Source organism: Ailuropoda melanoleuca, chromosome X (genome assembly GCF_002007445.2).
Source record: "Ailuropoda melanoleuca isolate Jingjing chromosome X, ASM200744v2, whole genome shotgun sequence".
Classification (NCBI taxonomy): Eukaryota; Metazoa; Chordata; class Mammalia; order Carnivora; family Ursidae; genus Ailuropoda; species Ailuropoda melanoleuca.
In genome coordinates, this window is record NC_048238.1 from 97,997,031 (window position 1) to 98,016,901 (window position 19,871).

Consider the following 19,871-nt stretch of genomic DNA (forward strand, 5'->3'; position numbering starts at 1 on the left):
CTGGAGGGGGATATAGAATCAAAAGGGATTTTTTTTAAGATAAGAATTAGTAGAGTATGTTTGTATGTTCATGGCCTTGATGCAGTAGAAAGAGTGAAATTGGTGATGCTTTAAAGAAGGGATCCCCATAGATATGCCCAACTACCTGCAGGATAGCTCCACCTGGATGTCCTATTGGCTGTAACTCAAAATTTTATCTCAAATCCATTCAGTGTACTCCACCTCCATTTGCTACGGCCATGGCCCATGCCAGCAGCATTGTTCACTGGACTCTTGTAAAAGCCTCCTGACCTGCTCTGTCTGTGGCCACTCTTGGTGTTCTCAAATCCATTCCCTACCATGCAGCCAGAGTGATCTTCCTAAACTGTTAATCTGATCTCGATGCCCCTACTTAAAGCCCTTCGGTGATTCCTCATTGCTCTTACAATATACTATAAGCTCCTTAACTTGGCCTAGAAGACTCTCCAAGATCTGATGCTAAGATTATATCTTCATCCCTGACCATTCTCCCCTTTATACATTAAGCTGCAGTCATAGTGACCTTCTTTCTGTTCATGGAATTCATCCCCATGTGTTTTCTCACCTCTGAACATTTGCACATGGATATTCATTCTCTCTTCTTACAACTCACCTCTCACCTCATACCCTGTGGCATGCCTTTCTTCTACTCATCCTTTAGGACAGTTTTCCTAGGTTGTCTTCTCTGACCACCTATATTAAATTAGGTCCCCCTCTATTCCCATAAATCCGAGGTCTTGCTCTCACAGCGTGTGGCATACATTTTGGTATCTGTTGAATTATCTCTCTTCCTCACTAAAGTATACACTCCAGGAGGACAGAATCTAGGTTTTCCTTATTCACTGCTTGTGTTATTTGCTAAGCCTACTGTTACAAGAGACCACAAACTGGGTGGCTTAAACAACAGAAATGTATTGTCTCACAGTTCTGGAGACTAGAAGTCAGAGATCATGTGTGGGCAGTGTTGGTTCCCTTGGAGGGCTGTGAGGGAGAATCTGTTCCAGGCCTCTTGCCTAGCTTCTGGGGATTTGCTGGCCATCCTTGGCGTTCCTTAACTTGTAGATGCATCATACAGATCCCTGCCTTCGCGTTCACACGGTGTTCTCCCTGTGTGCATGTCTCTGTGTCCAAATTTCCCCTTTTTATAAGGACACTTGTCATGTTGGGTTAGGACCCACCCTAATGACTTAATCTTAACTATCACCTCTTTAAAGACCCTATTTCTAAATAAGGTCTCATTCTGAGGTAGTAGGGATAGTAGGAGTATGGTCAATGTATCTTTTTCAAGGAAGACACAATTCAACACAAAACACTGCTCTATCTCTAGCACCCAACACAGTCCTTGGCTCCAGGCCTTTAATTCCCCCAGTGAATACTGAATGAACAAAGGAATGAATCCATGGGTGGATTTTTTTTAAGATTTTATTTTTAAGTAATCTCTACACCCAATGTGGGGCTTGAACGTACAACCCCCAAGATCAAGAGTCACGTGCTCTACCAACTGAACCACTCACGCACCCCTCCATGGATGGATTTTAAAGCATCTGCACAACGATAAGAAATATGGTGCGTGTAAAAATAGAAATGGAAAGAAAACTTCCAAACTCTTTCTATGAGGTCAGCATTACTTGATCCCAAAACTAGACAAAGACCCCACCAAAAAGAAGAATTACAGACCCATATCCCTGATGACCATGGCTGTAAAAATGCTCACCAAGGTACTAGCCAATAGGATCCAATAGTACATTAAAAGGATTATTCACCATGACCACGTGGGATTTATTCCCAGGCTGCAAGGGTGGTGCAACACCCGCAAATCAATTAATGTGATACACTACATTAACCAAAGAAAGGACAAGAACCACATAAGCCTCTCAATAAATTCAGAAAAAGCATTGGACAAAGTACAGCATCCTTTCTTGATTAAAACTCTTCACAGTGTAGGGATAGAGGGAACATACCTCAATATCATAAAAGCCATCTATGAAAAACCCACAGCAAATATCATTCTCAATGGGGAAAAACTGAAAGCTTTTCCCCTAAGGTCAGGAACATGGCAGGGATGCCCACTCTCGCCACTGTTGTTCAACATAGTCCTAGCCTCCACAATCAGACAACAAAAAGAAATAAAAGGCATTCGAATCTGCAAAGAAGTCAAACTCTCACTCTTTGCAGATGACATGATACTCTATGTGGAAAACCCAAAAGACTACACCCCCAAATTGCTAGAACTCATACAGGAATTCAGCAACACGGCAGGATATAAAATCAATGCACAGAAATCAGTTGCATTTCTATACGCTAACAGTGAGACAGAAGAAAGAGGAATTAAGGAGTCAATCCCATTTACAATTGCCCCCCAAACCATAAGATACCTATGAATAAACCTAACCAAAGAGGCAAAGGATCTGTGCTCAGAAAACTGTAGAACACTCATGAAAGGAATTGAGGAAGACGCAAAGGAATGGAAAAACGTTCCATGCTCATGGACAGGAAGAACAAATACTGTTAAAATGTCTATGCTACCAAGAGCAATCTATACATTCAGTGCAATCCTTATCAAAATGCCATAACCTTTTTTCACAGAGCTGGAACAAATAGTCCTAAAATTTGCATGGAACCAGAAAAGACCCTGAAGAGCCAAAGGAATGTTGAAAAAGAAAACCAAAGCTGGTGGCATCATAATGCCAGACTTCAAGCTCTACTACAAAGCTGTAGTCATCAAAACAGTATGGTACTGGCACAAAAACAGAAGCACAGATCAATGGAACAAAATAGACAACCCAGAAACGTACCCTCAACTCTATGGTCAACTAATCTTTGACAAAGCAGGAAAGAAGATCCAGTGGAATAAAGACAGTCTCTTCAACAAATGGTGTTGGGAAAACTGGACAGCCACATGCAAAGGAATGAAACTGGACCATTTCCTTACACCACACACAAAAATAGACTCAAAATGGATGAAAGACCTAAATGTGAGACAGGAATCCATCAAAATCCTAGAGGAGAACACAGGCAGTAACCTCTTTGACCTCAGACACAGCAACTTCTAACTAGACACGTCTCCAAAGGCAAGGGAAGCAAAGGCAAAAATGAACTCTTGGGACTTCACAAGATAAAAAGCTTTTGCACAGCAAAGGAAACAGTTGACAAAACCAAGACAACCAACAGAATGGGAGAAGATATTTGCAAATGTCTTATCAGATAAAGGGCTAGTATCCAAAATCTATAAAGAACTTATCAAACTCAACACCCAAAGAACAAATAATCCAGTCAAGAAATGGGTAGAAGACATGAAGAGACATTTCTTCAAAGAAGACCTAGAAATGGCCAACAGACACATGAAAAAAAATGCTCCACATCACTATAGACATCAGGGAAATACAAATCAAAACCACAATGAGATACCACCTCACACCAGTCAGAATGGCTAAAAAGAACAAATCAGGAAATGATAGATGTTGGCGAGGTTGTGGAGAAAGGGGAACCCTCTTACAGTGTTGGTGGGAATGCAGGCTAATGCAGCCACTTTGGAAAACAGAGTGGAGGTTCCTCAAAAGATTGAAAATAGAGCTACCTTATGACCCAGCAATTGCACTACTGGGTATTTACCCCAAAGATACAGATGTAGTGATCTGAAGGGGTACCTGAACCCCAATGTTTATAGCAGCAATGTCCACAATAGCCAAACTATGGAAAGAGCCCAGATGTCCATTGACAGATGAATGGATAAAAAAGATGTGGTACACACACACACACACACACACACACACACACACACACACAAGCAGTGGAATACTACTCAGCCATCAAAAAATGAAATCTTGCCATTTGCAATGATGTGGATGGGAACTAGAAGGTATTATGCTAAGTGAAATAAGTCAATCAGAGAAAGACAATTATCATATGATCCCACTCATATGTGGAATTTAAGAAACAAAACAGAATCATTGGGGAAGGGAGGGAAAAATAAAACAAAATGAAATCAGAGAGTGAGGCAAACCATAAGAGACTCTTAATCATAAGAAACAAACTGAGGGTTGCTGGAGAGGAGGGGGTTGGGGGATGAGATAACTGGGTGATGGACTTTAAGGAAGGCATGTGATGTAATGAGCACTGCGTATTATATAAAACTGATGAATCACTGACCTCTACCTCTGAAAATAATAATAATAAAGAAATACTGTGTGTGTGTGTGTGTGTGTGTGTGTGCGTGCGTGCATGTGCCCATGTGCGTCTGGGTCCATGTGTTTCTCTGGAGACTGGACCCCTAGCCTTCCATCAGATCCTCAGTAATTTGTGCCCTGCAAGTGCTAAGACCCACTGGTTTATAGGGCAAACACTGATTGCTGTGATATAGGAGCCCATCATAGGGCTCCATTGAGCTCTGCAGCCTGACCTTTTACACCTTCAACACCCTGTCTCCAGTCACACGGATGAACTGTGGATTCCCTTCATGAGCCATTCTCTTGCTCGTCTCCGAGCCTTTGTATATGCTGGTATCACCTCTGCCTCATCCAGAATCCATCCTAGTCCATCTGCCAGATTCTTACCCATCTTTTAAAATATCAGTTCTGGGGTTAGCCCCTCTAGGAGAATTTCTTTGACTTCTCTGGAGAGAGGTAAGCATTTCTCCTTTTGGGTTCCCATGTTCACACCTTCAGTAAAGAACATACCATAGACAATTACATCTGTGTCTTCCACTGGACTCTGATGTCCTGGAGCATGAGGACCAACTCTTACCTCTGAATCCTGACACTAGATGAATGTCATTCACAGAATAGGCCTTTATTTATTTTTTTTAAATTTTATTTATTTATTTGACAGAGATAGAGACAGCCAGCAAGAGAGGGAACACAAGCAGGGGGAGTGGGAGAGGAAGAAGCAGGCTCATAGTGGAAGAGCCTGATGTGGGGCTCGATCCCATAACGCCGGGATCACGCCCTGAGCCGAAGGCAGACGCTTAACCACTGTGCCACCCAGGCGCCCCTCACAGAATAGGCCTTTAAGAATGAATTTTCAAAAACAATGACTGGTGGCTGGGTGGCTCAGTCAGTTAAGTGTCGGCTTTCAGGTCAGGTCATGATCCCAGGGTCCTGGGATCGAGTGCCGTACTGGGCTCCTAGCTCTGCAGGGAGCGTACTTCTCCCTCTGCCTGCCACTCCCCCTGCTTGTGCTCTTTCTCTCTCTCTGATAAATAAATAAAAATCTCTAAAAAAAATTAAAAAAAGAATGACTGCCCTGAGGAAGACAGGTTCCAACTTAAAGAATAAGTTTCTCACTCTACCAACAAAATGTGTTGCTTAGTAAACTAGTGTTTCGCCTCTAGACACTGCATGGCCACTCATGATGGATGATACTCTAGAAAGAGGATATGCACAGGTGAGAGGTTGGCCTGCATCTGGCCAAGTTCTTTCCCAAATCTGAGAGTTTCTGATTCCCTGAAAGTTTGACCTTCATCTTTAATTTCCTTCTGACTGGAATGGGGCTTATGAATTGGATGACATGTCACCTTTGAGCTGACTTACTAGGCCAGGGTTAGAAAAGGTACTTTCCAGAAGTTCACCATCCCAGGCAGACTCACAGTGCCTGGCTTTGCCTTCTCAGCACCTCTGACGTCCCATCTGAAAACTGACTAATACTTGCTAATTTTATGTTTTGAAATTCTTTGATGAAAAGGCCATATATGTAAGTATCAGGTAGTGTTATGAATAATAAAAAATGGATGAAGTTTCTATTGCTCACTCCTTGAGTGACACTAGAAAAAATGGAAGTCTCTTGCAAAATTATTGGTCATGTCTGCGTTGGAGAAAAGAGACTGGTAAAGCATATTCAATCCCTCAATCCTTTGAATTCAACATAGCAATGTATTCGCTTTTCCAAGACTCTCCTGTCTTAGTCCATTCCAGCTGCTGTAGCAAATTACTGTAGGCTGGGTGGCTTATAAACAACAGAAACTTATTCTTCATAGTTCTGGAGACTAGGAAGTCCAAGAGTCAGGTACTGTAAGAGTTGGTGTCTGGTGAGAACCCACTTCCTGCTTCATAACTGGCCATCTTCTGGCTGTGTCCTTCCGTGGCTAAAGGGTGAGGGAGCTCTCTGGGGTCTCTGATAAAGACACTGATCCCATTCATGACGGCTGCATGCTCATGACCTACTCTTCTCCCAAAAGCCCCACCTTCTAATGCCATCACATTGAGGGTTAGGATTTCAACATACGCATTTTGAGGGGGACTCACACATTCAGTATGTAGCATCTCCTGATTATGAAAATGCCATAGGACCTTTCTGTGTCACTGCGGGCTGTGCTCAGCAGACTTCCATCCGACAATGGAGCCTCACTGCAGTGGCTATCCAGTGCTCTGTCTACTCAGAGCAGCTCTCCCTGTCTGGGAAATGCTCCCTTCTCCACTCCAGCCTTGCATTGGAAGGACTGCAGCTATGTTCTTAGAGAACTCTGTTACCTGGACACAGTGATTGGTATAGACACAAGCACCTGATCTAAGGTAAGCCAATCCTTCCTCGGATCTTTTAATACTTGACATTAGAAAGGGTGAGTAGTGGGGCGCCTGGGTGGCTCAGTTGGTGAAGTGTCTGCCTTCGGCTCAGGTCATGATCCCAGGGTCCTGGGATCGAGTCCCACATTGGGCTCCCTGCTCAGCAGAGAGCCTGCCTCTCCCTCTCCCTCTGCCCCTCCCCCTGCTTGTGTGCTCTTTCTCTCGCTTTCTCTCTGTAAAATAAAATAAACAAAATCTAAAAAAAAAAAAGAAAGGAAAAGAAAGAAAGAAGGAAAAAAAGAAAGAAAGAAAGAAAGAAAGAAAGAAAGAAAGAAAGAAAGAAGAAAGAAAGAGTAGAAATCCTTTCTGGCAGAAACTCTGGGAGGTATGAGCACAGAACTGGCCAGCTGCCATGCATCCAGCTCTGCAAAGAGATTTTCTGAGAGAATGAAGCTGACACTCAGAGAGGCAGAGATGGGAGTCAGAAAAAGAAAGGGAGAGGAAAGGGGAAAGAGAGAGAATCCTGTCAGTTATTCAAGTCCTTCATTCCAGTTGTCTCTGCCCTTCCCATGTCTTGGTTATGTGAACCAGTAGGTCTCTCTTTTTTGTATAAGCAAAATTCCAGCTGGGGTTAAGTCACTGGCAACCACAAGAATCCGGAGTAATATACACACGGAACATGCTATTAGCTCTGGAAATGAGTGAGGAGCCTTATGCCTCCAAGTACTTTCAGCTCAAGACAAGGTACTTTCTTTTTTCTTTTTCAAACCACTTTATTGAGATATGATTCACATATGAAGAGCTATACATCAAATATCAACATATAAAACTTGATGAGCTTGGAGATAGGTATACACCTGTGAAATGATCATCGTAATCTTTTTTTTTTTAAGTTTATTTATTTAAGTAATCTCTACACCCAGCGTGGGGCTCAAACTCATGACCTGGAGATCAAGAGTCACACGCTCTTCTAGCTGAGCCAGCCAGGTGCCCTTGATAATCTTTTCCATGAACATATCCGTCACCTTCAAAGTCTCCTCCTACCCTCATCATCATCATCATCATTTTGTGATAAGAACACTTAAATATAAGATCTATCCTCTTAGCCAAAATTTCAGTATACGATACAGCATTGTTACCTATGTGTTGTACTGTGCTGTACCATAGAGCTCTAGGATTTATTCATCTTACAACTGAAACTTAGTACCCTTTGACTAATATCTCCCTGTTTCACCAACCCCCAGCCCCTGGCAACCAACATTCTACTCTCTGCTTCTATGAGTTTGACTATTTTAGATTCCTCATTTGAGTGGGACCATATAGTATTTGTTCTTCCATGTGTCTGGCTTTTTCACTTTACGCAGTGTCTTCCAGGTTCATGAGACAAGGCATTTACTACCCAAGGGACTTCTCTCAAGACTCAAGAACGTCCACTCCTCCTCCCATGGCAATAACTTTGGGGGTCTGTAAAAGGAAAGAGAAGGAGCTGACTTGCACATGAAAGGGGCTTTACAGATCACATGGTCAAGCCTTCATGGTATAGATGGGGAAATGGGGCTCCAGAGAGGGGATGAGTTGATGATCCCAGAGTCACACAGTAAATCAGCAACATAGCCAGAACTAGATTCCAGTCCTCTTCATTTCTTCTAACTAGCTAGTTTTCCAATGGCTCCCCAGTCTGAAATTATATAAAGGAAATTGCAGTGCATTTTTAAAAAACACCTAATTTTGTTTTCTTCACAGATTATGCATCAACCTCTGCTCCCACTCATTCTACTCTTTCAAGTTAATGACTATGCAAAATGTCAGGAATTTCAATTTATGTACCTGCTGGAGACTTACGGCAATAACACTTAAAATTTTAGTTCTGCAAACTACTTTGACTCACAGCCAATTCGAAACTTTGGCATAAAAGTCTAATGAAGAATCAGGTCCTTAGTCTTTTATTTTTCCTCTTACAAAACTACCGCTGTTTTTGGCCTTTAAAAGAATGATGTGGCCAGCTTTCCTTTTGATAATTGTATCCTCAAGACTTCCACAAACTGATGAAACTGTCGTTGCTATGGAAGTTTCCTGCAGCCATTAAGGAAGTATAGTAGGTATTTTGGAAATGATTTTGACATTCACGTCATTGTCAGGACCTTAAATATTTCTTCAGAGGGAAATGTGCACAGGTGAGATATTGCTTGTTATCAATCCGTTTGTTGGCTAATCAATCAATCATTAAGTGCCAGGAACAAAACAAGTAAGGCCCCTGAAACACTTAAAATATAGTACTATCAATATGTTTTCCATTTTATTTTTTTAAGATTTATTTATTTACGTTGGGAGGAGGGGCAGAGGGAGATGGAGTGTCAGGTAGACTTCGTGGTGAGCGCAGAGCCCGACGTGGGGTGGGGCTCTATGCAGGGCTCTATCTCATGACCCTGAGATCACGGTCTGAGCCCAGGCTTTGGAATCAGGCCGTAGTGGAACTGAATGAACTTTACTAATTGTGCAAACCTGGAGAAGTTACAGCCCACCGCAGCCCCTCACTGTCTTCATCTGTAAAGTTATTATAATAAACAATATATGTATTAATAACACTATTGATAAATAATATCAGTATTTTAATTAATAGCTAATAATCCACACTGTCAATTAGTGCTCAACATCAACATCATTAATGCTAGTATTATTAACCAATATTATTAGTAATATTAGCATTAATAATTTATATTAAGTTTAACAATTGATATCAATGTTGATATTTGTTATAAGAAATAATTTATTATTCTAGCAATTATACTTACCCTTCAGGGTTGTTCTGATAACGGAAGGATATCATTTACCTGGCATATAGTAGGTGCTCAATAAACGCTAACTAGTATTATGAAAAACAATATACGTTTATGTCCAATTGTTCACAAAAGTGTGACAACTCAGGAAAGCAGGCAGGCAATACAGTATAGCAATCAAGAGCATGGGTTCCCCAGTCTGAGAGAATTGGGGTTCAGTGCCAGCCATACCAGTTTAACTAGCTGTTGTGACCTTGGACAGACCACTAAACTCCTCAGACCTTAGTGTTCTTGTCTCTCGGATAAGCATAACAGAACAGAATCTACCGCATAGAGGCATCGGCCCGGTTTCCCGAGACGCCGTCCGGAGAGCACTGAGCACTGTGCGTTCGCTCAGGGGTGAGGCTGTCAGCATCTACACTGTAAGGACACTGTGGCCACTTTACAAATCACTGTTATTTAGCTACCATTTCCTTTCCAGTAATCACAGGTAGGAACAACTGAGTCACTCATTTTCATCTGTTTTTGTCATAAGGGTCTGAAATAGCAGCAAAAAATAGATTTAAGGATACTTTTTAAAAAGCACTTAAAGGTTTTCAAGATGATCGCATTTCCAGCGGTCTGTTATGTTTCAGGGCGAGAGATTCAGTTCTTCAGCAACGACTCTTCTAGATACTAATGTCACTAAGTAATCTAGTGTTTGGGGAACTTTGAGAGAAGAGGCACACTGCAAATACATGAAAGTGTTTACAATGAAGTGAAATTAGTTCTTTAAGCACTCTGAGATGGTGTACAAATTAATATTTCTTTTTTTTAAAAGATTTTTATTTATTCATCCGACAGAGAAAGAGCCAGCCAGCAAGAGAGGGAACACAAGGAGGGGGAGTGGGAGAGAAAGAAGCAGGCTCCCAGTGGAAGAGCCTGACGTGGAGCTCGATCCCAGAACGCCAGGATCACGCCCTGAGCTGAAGGCAGACGCTTAACGACTGAGCTACCCAGGCGCCCCTAATATTTCTTTTTTTAATAATAGTTTTTTATTATGTTATGTTAGTCAGCATACAGTATATCCTTAGTTTTTGATGCAATGTTCCATGATTCATTATTTGTGTATAACACCCAGTGCACCATGCAATACATGTCCTCCTTAACCCATCACCAGTCTATCCCAGTCCCCCACCCCCTCCCCTCTGAAGCCCTCAGTTTGTTTCTCAGAGTCCATAGTCTCTCGTGGTTCATTCCCCATTCTGTTTACCCCTCCATTCTTCCCTTCCTTCTCCTACCGATCTCCCTCCTATTTCTTATGTTTCATAAATGAGTGAAACCATATGATAATTGTCTTTCTCTGCTTGACTTATTTCACTTAGCATAATCTCCTCCAGTCCCATCCATGTTGCTGCAAATGTTGGGTAATCGTTCTTTCTGATGGCTGAGTAATATTCCATTGTAGATATGGACCACAACTTCTTAATCCATTCGTCTGTTGAAGGTCATCTCGGCTCCTTCCACGATTTGGCTATTGTGGACATTGCTGCTATGAACATTGGGGTGCATATGGCCCTTCTCTTCACTACGTCTGTATCTTTGGGGTAAATATCCAGTAGTGCAATTCCTGGATCATAGGGTAGCTTTATTTTTAACTTTTGAAGGGACCTCCGCACTGTTTTCCATAGTGGCTGTACCAACTTGCGTTCCCAAATCCAACTGCTAATATAGTTCTAAAGGAAAGATAAGACAGTCCAAAGACTGCATTGTTTCAAGCGTATTTTGTAAAAAAAAAAAAAAAAAAAAAAAAAAAAAAAGAGAGATGCATGTAAACATTTTCACTGCATTAAAATTCTTAAAGTTAATTTTCTTAAATCCATTTTTGAAATAAAGAAAGATTGTGCTGGATGCAGCATCAGGAAGCAGAAGAGGGAAAACAGTCATCGACTGTCGGCCACGTTACACGGTCTCAATCTTCACAACAGCCCCATGAGGTGGCTGCTCATGTTACCCCATTTTGCAGAGGAGACAACAGGCCCACAACATGCTGGAGTTTGCTCTAGAGCACACAGTGAGGCCGTGATTCAAACGCAGGTCTATTTAATTTCAAGTTGCATATTCACTCCAGACCTGACCCTTTCACTGCCACCTATGACCTCAGAGATCTTGAACACGTCATTTCGTTTATCTGTCTTGTTGCTTATGTTGCTTTTGGCTTCATGGAGTAGAGTAACCAACATCAGTTTAAGCAATTAATTTAATTTTCTCACATAATAAAAAGACTTTGGAAACAGGTGGTTCTAGAGAAGGGACTGCAGCCCGAGCCCCCAGTTCTCTCATTCCACTCTGCCACCTTCAACGAGAAAGCAAAGTCCCCACTCGGCAGCGTACTCAGCAGCTCCAAGGAGATCACACAGGCACCGGACAACTTCCAGAATCAGGATGTGGGTGGAGGGAGGAGACTTTCTCTCTCTATGCCTCTCTCTTTGATCAGAGAGGAAAACCTTTCCCAGAAGCCTCCCCCGCTTTCCACCAGTGGACTTCTTCTTTGTCCCATTGACCAAACTAGGCCACATGACCAGCCATAAATGTGGCAATGGGATCCATGCTTGGCTTGGACCAATAGTGACAGCAGTCGGGGACACCCTGAGATCAAGAGCTCTTGGCTTGAAGGCCTGATACAGTCAGGGTTCTGCTGTCAAGGAAGACGTGGAGGCAGCAAGGCCGATGAGCAGTATCCAACAGGATCATTTCCTTTTCAACCAGTGAGAAAGTTGTTCCTGGGACACCTCTCAATGAGATGGAGGAGAAGGCTCTAGGTGCCGTTAAAAAACAAAACAAAAAGCCCCTCAACACCTGAGACAGATAAAAACACACCTCATGAACATATGCATTGCCCCCTCAAGTTCTTTCTCCATCCCTTAAACTACTCTGGTCTTTTATAAGTTCTTTTCCCCATCAAAGCTGAACTTGACATTCCTTCTAAACTAGTTTGTGAAGGTGGTAGTCCTAGGAGTGGGAGCGCATAGATAGCACCTTGTCCTTCCTTGGTCTCCCTCCTCCCCCCACCCTACCATCCTAACATCTGATCACCATCAATCTGGGTATAGGAACTAGTCCTGTCAAAAGAAAGAAGGAAGGAAAGAAGGAAGGAAGGAAGGAAGGAAGGAAGGAAGGAAGGAAGGAAGGAAGGAAGGGAGAAAGAAAGAAAGAAAGGAGGAAGGAAAGAGGAAAGAAAGAAAAAGAAAGAAAGAAACAGAAAGAAAGAAAGGGAAAGAACGAGAAAGGGAGGGAGGGAGAAAGAGAGAGAGGGAGGAAGGGAGGAAGGGAGAAAGTGAGAAAGGGAGAAAAGAAAGAAAGCAAATACAGTGAAATAGTCCCCTGCAGTAACATAATAGATAGATCCAGAACAGATCTGTTTTCTGTTTGATTTCTAAGTGAATTTTATTTGACCACAAGTCTATCCCAATAGGAAAATTTTCTACCACATTTTATATTGTGCTAAAAAAAATCAGCAGTTGTCACATTCTCCTTAAAAGCGACTGTCAGATTAAATCTTGTAACAGCTTAGTGACTTAAAACACCTCCCCAGAATGGTTTAGGGATGTGTGCTATGGTAAGAATTCTCATTTATTATTTTGTATTCAGTATTTTACTCTCAGCCTCTTACTCCAGGGAAATGTAGAAACTGAATACTTGTCAAAATATTACCTAGCCTTTCTGAAATTGCGGTGCTATGCAAACTGTATTTGCTCTGTAACGTGGAGTCTTGATAATACTATCTTTTTTCCCCACGATGTAGAAAATTTCCTTTCCTTTCTTTATGGGAAATGTTCTTGTTTTCCCACAGGTTTTTTTTTTTTTTGAAAAGACTTAAGGCAGACCATTTTTGCCTCTCCAATGATAGTGATTTGGTTATCATTTCAACCTTTTTCTCTAGTCCTTTTCATTACTTCTTGAGCTGGGAAAAAATTGAGTACCCGACTCTTCTGTGCAAGCACCCCAACTATTTCCTCAAGCAAAATGAAGTTAAGAGGGAGTAATTATCCTGTGAATCCGATCTGTCCTCACTGTGGATAGCCAGTCTAGAACCCTTTACCTCACCTTGGTCTCAACAACCTTGGAAAGAGGAAAGGCAAAAATGTACCTGACTTAGGACCACTTACCCCCTAATCTGGCCTTGACTGTGTCTTCATTCACTCACGCACAATCACTAGCTGTGCCCTTCCAGGCACCGAGGAAATGGCAACGAAGAAGACAAAGTTCTCTGCCCTCCAGAAGTTTCTACACACCCTGTGTTGGGGAAAATGAGTATCCTCCAATGAGGCCGGGAGCTCAAATTGGAACCCGTATCTCTGGAATAATCATACTTAATATTTATTAAGTGCACTGTGCTTTATCTGTAGAGGTTAAAAGAATCAAAATGCTAGTATTTGATTTTTTTTTTTACCTACAGAAGTGAGAATTTCAGAAGGTTCGACCTATCGTTATCACATGAAATTCTCATAACAATTTTATAAGGTCAGTAATACATCCTCTCCACTTTACATATGGGGAAAGGAGGCTGGGAGAAGTTCAATAACGTAGCCACTTGGCACAGCTGGGCTTTGAAGTTGGATCTGTTTGCTTTTAGCCTCTACACTATGCTGCCCTCCTAAGTTAGTGTCCCTACTTCCCACCATGCTGTTTCTTGCCCCAGGGACCACATATTCAATTACTGATATATTCACTGAAAAGCAGAAATCTGGACTTCACAAATTCAGCGGTTCTAATGAAATCAATTATACAGATACTCATTGCATAGCCTGGATCTGAAGTGTCAAAATAATTCTTATGAAATTTCTTACAGATTTGAAAAGCTATTTTGAAAACAGTCTCCTCGGATGTTTGAAATCAAATGATGAGAGGAATCAAGACTATTGTAAAATCTGTGCTAATCTAAAAGCAGGATGTTCGGATCACGTCCCTGGTCCTTCTCTACAACCTGATGTCCCTCCTGTACAGCTCATGTCTGATCATACATCGCTATATTAGCAGACCCCCTGGCTAAGGAGCCTCAAGATCTTTTGTTTTTTTAAACTCTTCCTCCTTCATCTTTTGACAATATCTTCTAACCAATTAATCAGCAAAGCCTGATAGTGCTACGAAGCTCATCTCTTAAATCCAACGTCACGTCCCCCATTGCTACTGCTTGGCAGCACGAAGGCAGAGCAGAAGATGACACCGGGGGTCCAGCTGCACACATGCTTTTGTTCACCCAGATAACATGCGCAACAAGAAGACAGGGTTTCTTTTTGGTAAAGATTTTTCATTTTTATGAGGAAGGGGGAAGGGCAGAGCAGGAGGGGGAAACAGTCTCAAGCAGACGCCACGATATGGGGCTGGATCCCATGACCCTGCGAGCATGACCTGAGCCGAAATGTGTGTGAAAATAAAGTTGCCTAAATGGGAGGCTTCTTCAGTGGAGGATGGATGCCTGGTGCTCTGTGGCGGTCTCATGAAAGGTCAAACATCAGATGAGGGCAGAAATGAGATCAGGGGTAAAGTTGAAGAGGCTTATTCATCAGGCATTAGTATCCCCTCCCCCAAAATCTCTCCCAACCATATGTGTTAGTTTCCTAGGGTTGTCGCAATAAACTACCACAAAATGGTGGCTTGAAACCACAGAAATGGATTCTCTTGCAGTTGCAGAGTCTGAGATCAAGGTGTCAGCAGAAAGGCTCCTTTTGGAGGTGCTGAGGGAGAAATCGGGTCCATGCCTCTCTCTCAGCTTCTAGTGCTGGCTGGCAACTCTTGGCCTTCCATGGCTTGTACCTGCATCACCCCATTTTTTGCCTCCATTATCACATGTCCGTCTTCCCTGTGTGTCTTCACATGACCTTCTTATAAGGACACCACTCACGGGCTTTAGGGCCCACCCTAATCCAGTATGACCTCATCTTTTTTTAGCTAATTATTTCTGCAAATACACTATTTCCAAACAAGGCCATGTTCAGAGAGGACAAGAATTTTGAGGGGGGCACTATTTAACCCAATACACCTTATACAGAGATTTAGTACCAACAGATTATAGTGGGTGCTTGATATGATGACTAGACTCTTCTTTAACTTTTTCCTCCTAGGGAAAAACAAACAAAAACAAAACTCCAGTTTTGAAGGGAATGTACGTAATAGCAGAATCTGAATGGAATGTTTCTGGTTACCATTTTGTAAGCTCCCCCTTTCTTGGAAAACATGGAAATGGGAAATGTGTTTACAACTTCCCATTAGTAGATAGTGTTAATGATTGGCCTCTGATTCTTACTGGAGTCAACTAGTTCATTCTCAAGACATCTTGGTGCTGCCCTCCCTTCATCTTTTGCCTTTCTGCCAAACCATGTATTAACATACCAACCTGCTTCCAGCAACATCAGCTGGGTAATCATTGTAATTTCAAGGAAAACATAGTTGATCTCATCAACTTGGGCAAAGATTCTTGGAAGCAAATACCATGACACAATTATCGGATCAAATAATCATAATATTACCCATTATCTACACAATTTGTGAACATCTTATTCGCATGGCCATTGGTTAGGACTGTTACGAATGCTGCAGATTGAAACCAGCTGATGTTGGAGTCTCCGAACAGGCTACAAATTCCAGGGCTTTCCCACCCTGTGACTCCTCAGAGGAGGGCCTCATTCACAGTGAAGCTTGCCAACTGCAGAGTCGAAGAAGATTCAACAGTTCTCCTACCTAAGGAGCTAAATCTTCTTACAATTGCTTTCATCTTTGAAATGGAAATCTCAAGAAAGAGACAGCTGTTTGTGGTGAGAAATATAGCAAAGGCCCTTGTCTTGGGCAAAGTAGGGGTGATGAGAATTCAAAACTATATCATGATGAAAATGTGGACCCCTTAAATCATCTGGAAAACCTTCTTCTTTCTGTTCAGGATTGTCTGTTTTGTTTGCTTCATGATAACATAAAAGCCTCTCACCCTATCTCAAGGAGAGGGCGGAATGACATGCAAGCAACTGTTGAAATCCTCATGTTTGCTCAAGTTCTGGTGTGGAGGGAAAATTCTATTGTTTACCAGCTGTGTGTGTGTGTGTGTGTGTATATATATATATATATATATATATATATATATATATATATATTTAAAAACTAAGCATGTCCAGTGTATTCTTCTCAAATTCACCAATCAGATAAATCACTTCATCAAATAAGAAAGAGCTTACTAGTAATTCCTGGGAAAAGATTTGCACTGACAAATATTTCAAATCTATTTCATCCCTGTCACCTGACATGTCATTTTGTGCAAAACTAAGCCAGTCAAAAAGAACTTCAGAAGATCCTTTGTTGTTGATGGTTTGTAATTATTTATTTCACTGAATAAAAAGACTTTTTTTTTTTTGCTGTGACACAAATGTGAATATCTCCACTCTGTACCCCCACCTCACCTGTACACCTTCAAACAACTAGAGAACTCAAAAATAAGCCCCCAGCACCACTCAGATTGACCTACTGTGTCCTTAAGGTGCAAATATACATAATAAACATAATGATGGAACTCAAGGGAGAGGATGTGGCTCATTCCATCCCTTTCATTGGTCTTTAAATAAACGTATATGTGTTTACTACCCTTCCACTTTGGAGAATTTTTTTTCTGTCATTTGCTGTATGGGGGAAATGTAGCTCCAAGAGGCACTTTTCCCAACAAAGTGTGAGCTTGCAAAACAACACAAATGTCTAATGATGTGTACGTGTGTGTTTGCTTGCTTGGTTTTTTTTCACCTTTATGGAGGTTAATTGACAATTAAATTGTAGCATATTGAAAGTACAATGTGGGGCTTTGATATACATATACATTGTGAAAGAGTTTCACTATCAAATTAATTAATGCATTCATCACCTCGCATAGTGATTTTTTTCTGCAAGAATGCTTCCGTTTTACTCTCAGCAAATTTCAATGATACAATACAGTATTATCAACTATTGTCACCATGTTATACATTAGATCCTCAGAACTTATTCATCTTATAACTGGAAGTTTGTGCCCCTTTCCCAGCTCCTTCCAATTTCCCCACTTCCCAGCTCCTGGCAACCCCCAATTCTACTCTCTGTTTCTATGAATTTGGCTTTTTTCCCCTTTTTCTTTCTTTCTTTGAGATTTCACATACGAGCGATACCATGTAGTATTTCTCCTTCTCTGTCGGGTTTATTTCACTTAGCATAATGCCCTCCAGTTTTACCCATGTTGTTGTAAATGACAGGATTTCCTTCTTTTTAAAGATTGAATAATATTCTATTGTATCCGCACACACACCACATTTTCTTAACCCTTCATCCATCAACAGGTGCTTGTTTCCACACTTTGGCTATTGTAAATAATGCTGCAATGAACATGGGAGTACAGATAGCTCCTCTAGATAACGGTTCCATTTCCTTTGGGTATAGACTTGGTAAGTAGGATTGCTGGATCACATGGTAGTTCTATTTTTAATTTTTTAAGGAGCCTCCATTCTGTTTCCCATCGTGGTTGTACCAATTTGCATTCCCACCAACAGTGCACTAGGGTCCTTTTTTCTCCATAACCTCTCCAGCATTTGGTATTTTTTTTTTAAAGATTTTTTATTTATTCGACAGAGATAGAGACAGCCAGTGAGAGAGGGAACACAGGCAGGGGGAGTGGGAGAGGAAGAAGCAGGCTCATAGCAGAGGAGCCTGATGTGGGGCTCGATCCCACAACGCCGGGATCACGCCCTGAGCCGAAGGCAGATGCTTAACCGGTGTGCCACCCAGGCGCCCCAGCATTTGGTATGTTTGGTCTCTTTGAGAATAGCCATCTTAACAGGTGTGAGGTGGTATCTCACTGTTGTTTGGATTTGCATTCCCGATGATGAGTGATGTTGAGCAACTTTTCATATGTCTGTTGGCCATCTGGATGTCTTCTTTGGAAAAATGTCTATTCAGATCCTTCGTCCATTTTTAAAATTGGGTTATTTGGGTTTTTGTGGGGGGTTTTGTTTGTTTGTTTTTTGTTCTTTTGTTGTTTTGCTATTGGGTTGTATGGGTTCCTTGTTTATTTTGGATATTAATCCTTTATCAGATATGTGGTTTGCAAATATATCCTATTCTGTAGGTTGCCTTTTCATTCTGTTAAATGTTTCCTTTGCTGTGCAAAACCTTTTTAGTTTGATGTAGTCCCACTTGTTTATTTTTGCTTTTGCTGTCAAATCCAAAAAAAAAAAATCATTTCCAAGACCAATGTCAAAGACCTTATTCTCTTATGTTTTCTTCCAGGGGTTTTATGGTTTCAGGTCTTATGGTCAAGTCTTTAATCCATTTTGAGGTGGTTTTTGTGTGTGGTGTAGGACAAGGGTCCAGTTTCATTCTTTTGTGTGTAGCTGTCTAGTTTTCCCAACACCTTTTACTGAGGACTCTGTCCTTTCCCCATTGCATAGTCTTAACTCCTTTGTCAAAAATTAATTGACCATAGATGCATGGGTTTATTTCTGGGCTCTGCATTCTGTTCAATCGATCTATACGTCTGTTTTTATGCCGGTACCATATGGTTTTGACTATGAAGGCTTTGTAATACAGTTTGAAATCAGGAAGTGTGGTGCTTCCAGCTTTCTTCTTTTTTCTAAAAATTGCTTTAGTTATTTAGGGTCTTTTGTGGTTTCATACAAATTTGAGGATTATTTGTTCTGGTTCTGCAAAAAATACCATTGGACTTTGATAGGAATTACATTGACTCTGTAGATTGCTTTGGATCATATGGACATTGTAACAATATTAATTCTTCTAATCCATGAGCATGGAACGTGTTTCCATTTATTCGTGCCAATTTCTTTCATCAGGGTCTTCCAGTTCTCAGTGTACAGATCTTTCACCTCCTTGGTTACATTTATTCCTAGGTATTTTATTCTTTTTGATGCTACTATGAATGGTATTGTTTTATTTTTTGAGGCATTTTAGAATGCTTTATTATTTTTCTATTTTTTTAAAAAATAGGGAACGCTTCATGAATTTGCATATCATCCGTGTGCAGGGGACATGCTAATCTTCTTTGTATTGTTCCAATATGAGTATACGTGCTGCCGAAGCAAGCACAATGGTATTGTTTTCTTAATTTCTCTTTCTGATAGTTTGTTGTTGGTGTATAGAAACATAGCTGAGGGGCACAAAAACAGACACATGGACCAATGGAACAGAATAGAGAACCCAGAAATGGACCCTCGGCTCTTCAACTAATCTTTGATAAAGCAGGAAAAAACATCCGGTGGAAAAAAGACAGTCTCTTCAATAAATGGTGCTGGGAAAATTGGACAGCTACATGCAAAAGAATGAAACTTGACCACTCTCTCACACCATACACAAAAATAAACTCCAAATGGATGAAAGACCTCAATGTGAGACAGGAATCCATCAAAATTCTAGAGGAGAACATAGGCAACAACTTCTATGACATCGGCCAGAGCAACCTTTTTCACGACACATCGCCAAAGGCAAGAGAAATAAAAGATAAAATGAACTTATGGGACTTTATCAGGATAAAGAGCTTCTGCACAGCCAAGGAAACAGTCAAAAAAACTAAGAGACAGCCCAC

The 19,871-nt window shown here is 41.3% G+C and overlaps 1 non-coding gene across 1 annotated transcript; it reads right to left on the reverse strand.

Annotated features, from left to right (window-relative positions):
- Positions 1-19,268: 19,268 nt before the first annotated feature.
- LOC117797599 lies at positions 19,269-19,375 on the reverse strand. Its single transcript, XR_004622598.1, has one exon. It is a non-coding gene; the product is annotated as a U6 spliceosomal RNA (small nuclear RNA).
- Between the last annotated feature and the right edge of the window lie 496 nt (positions 19,376-19,871).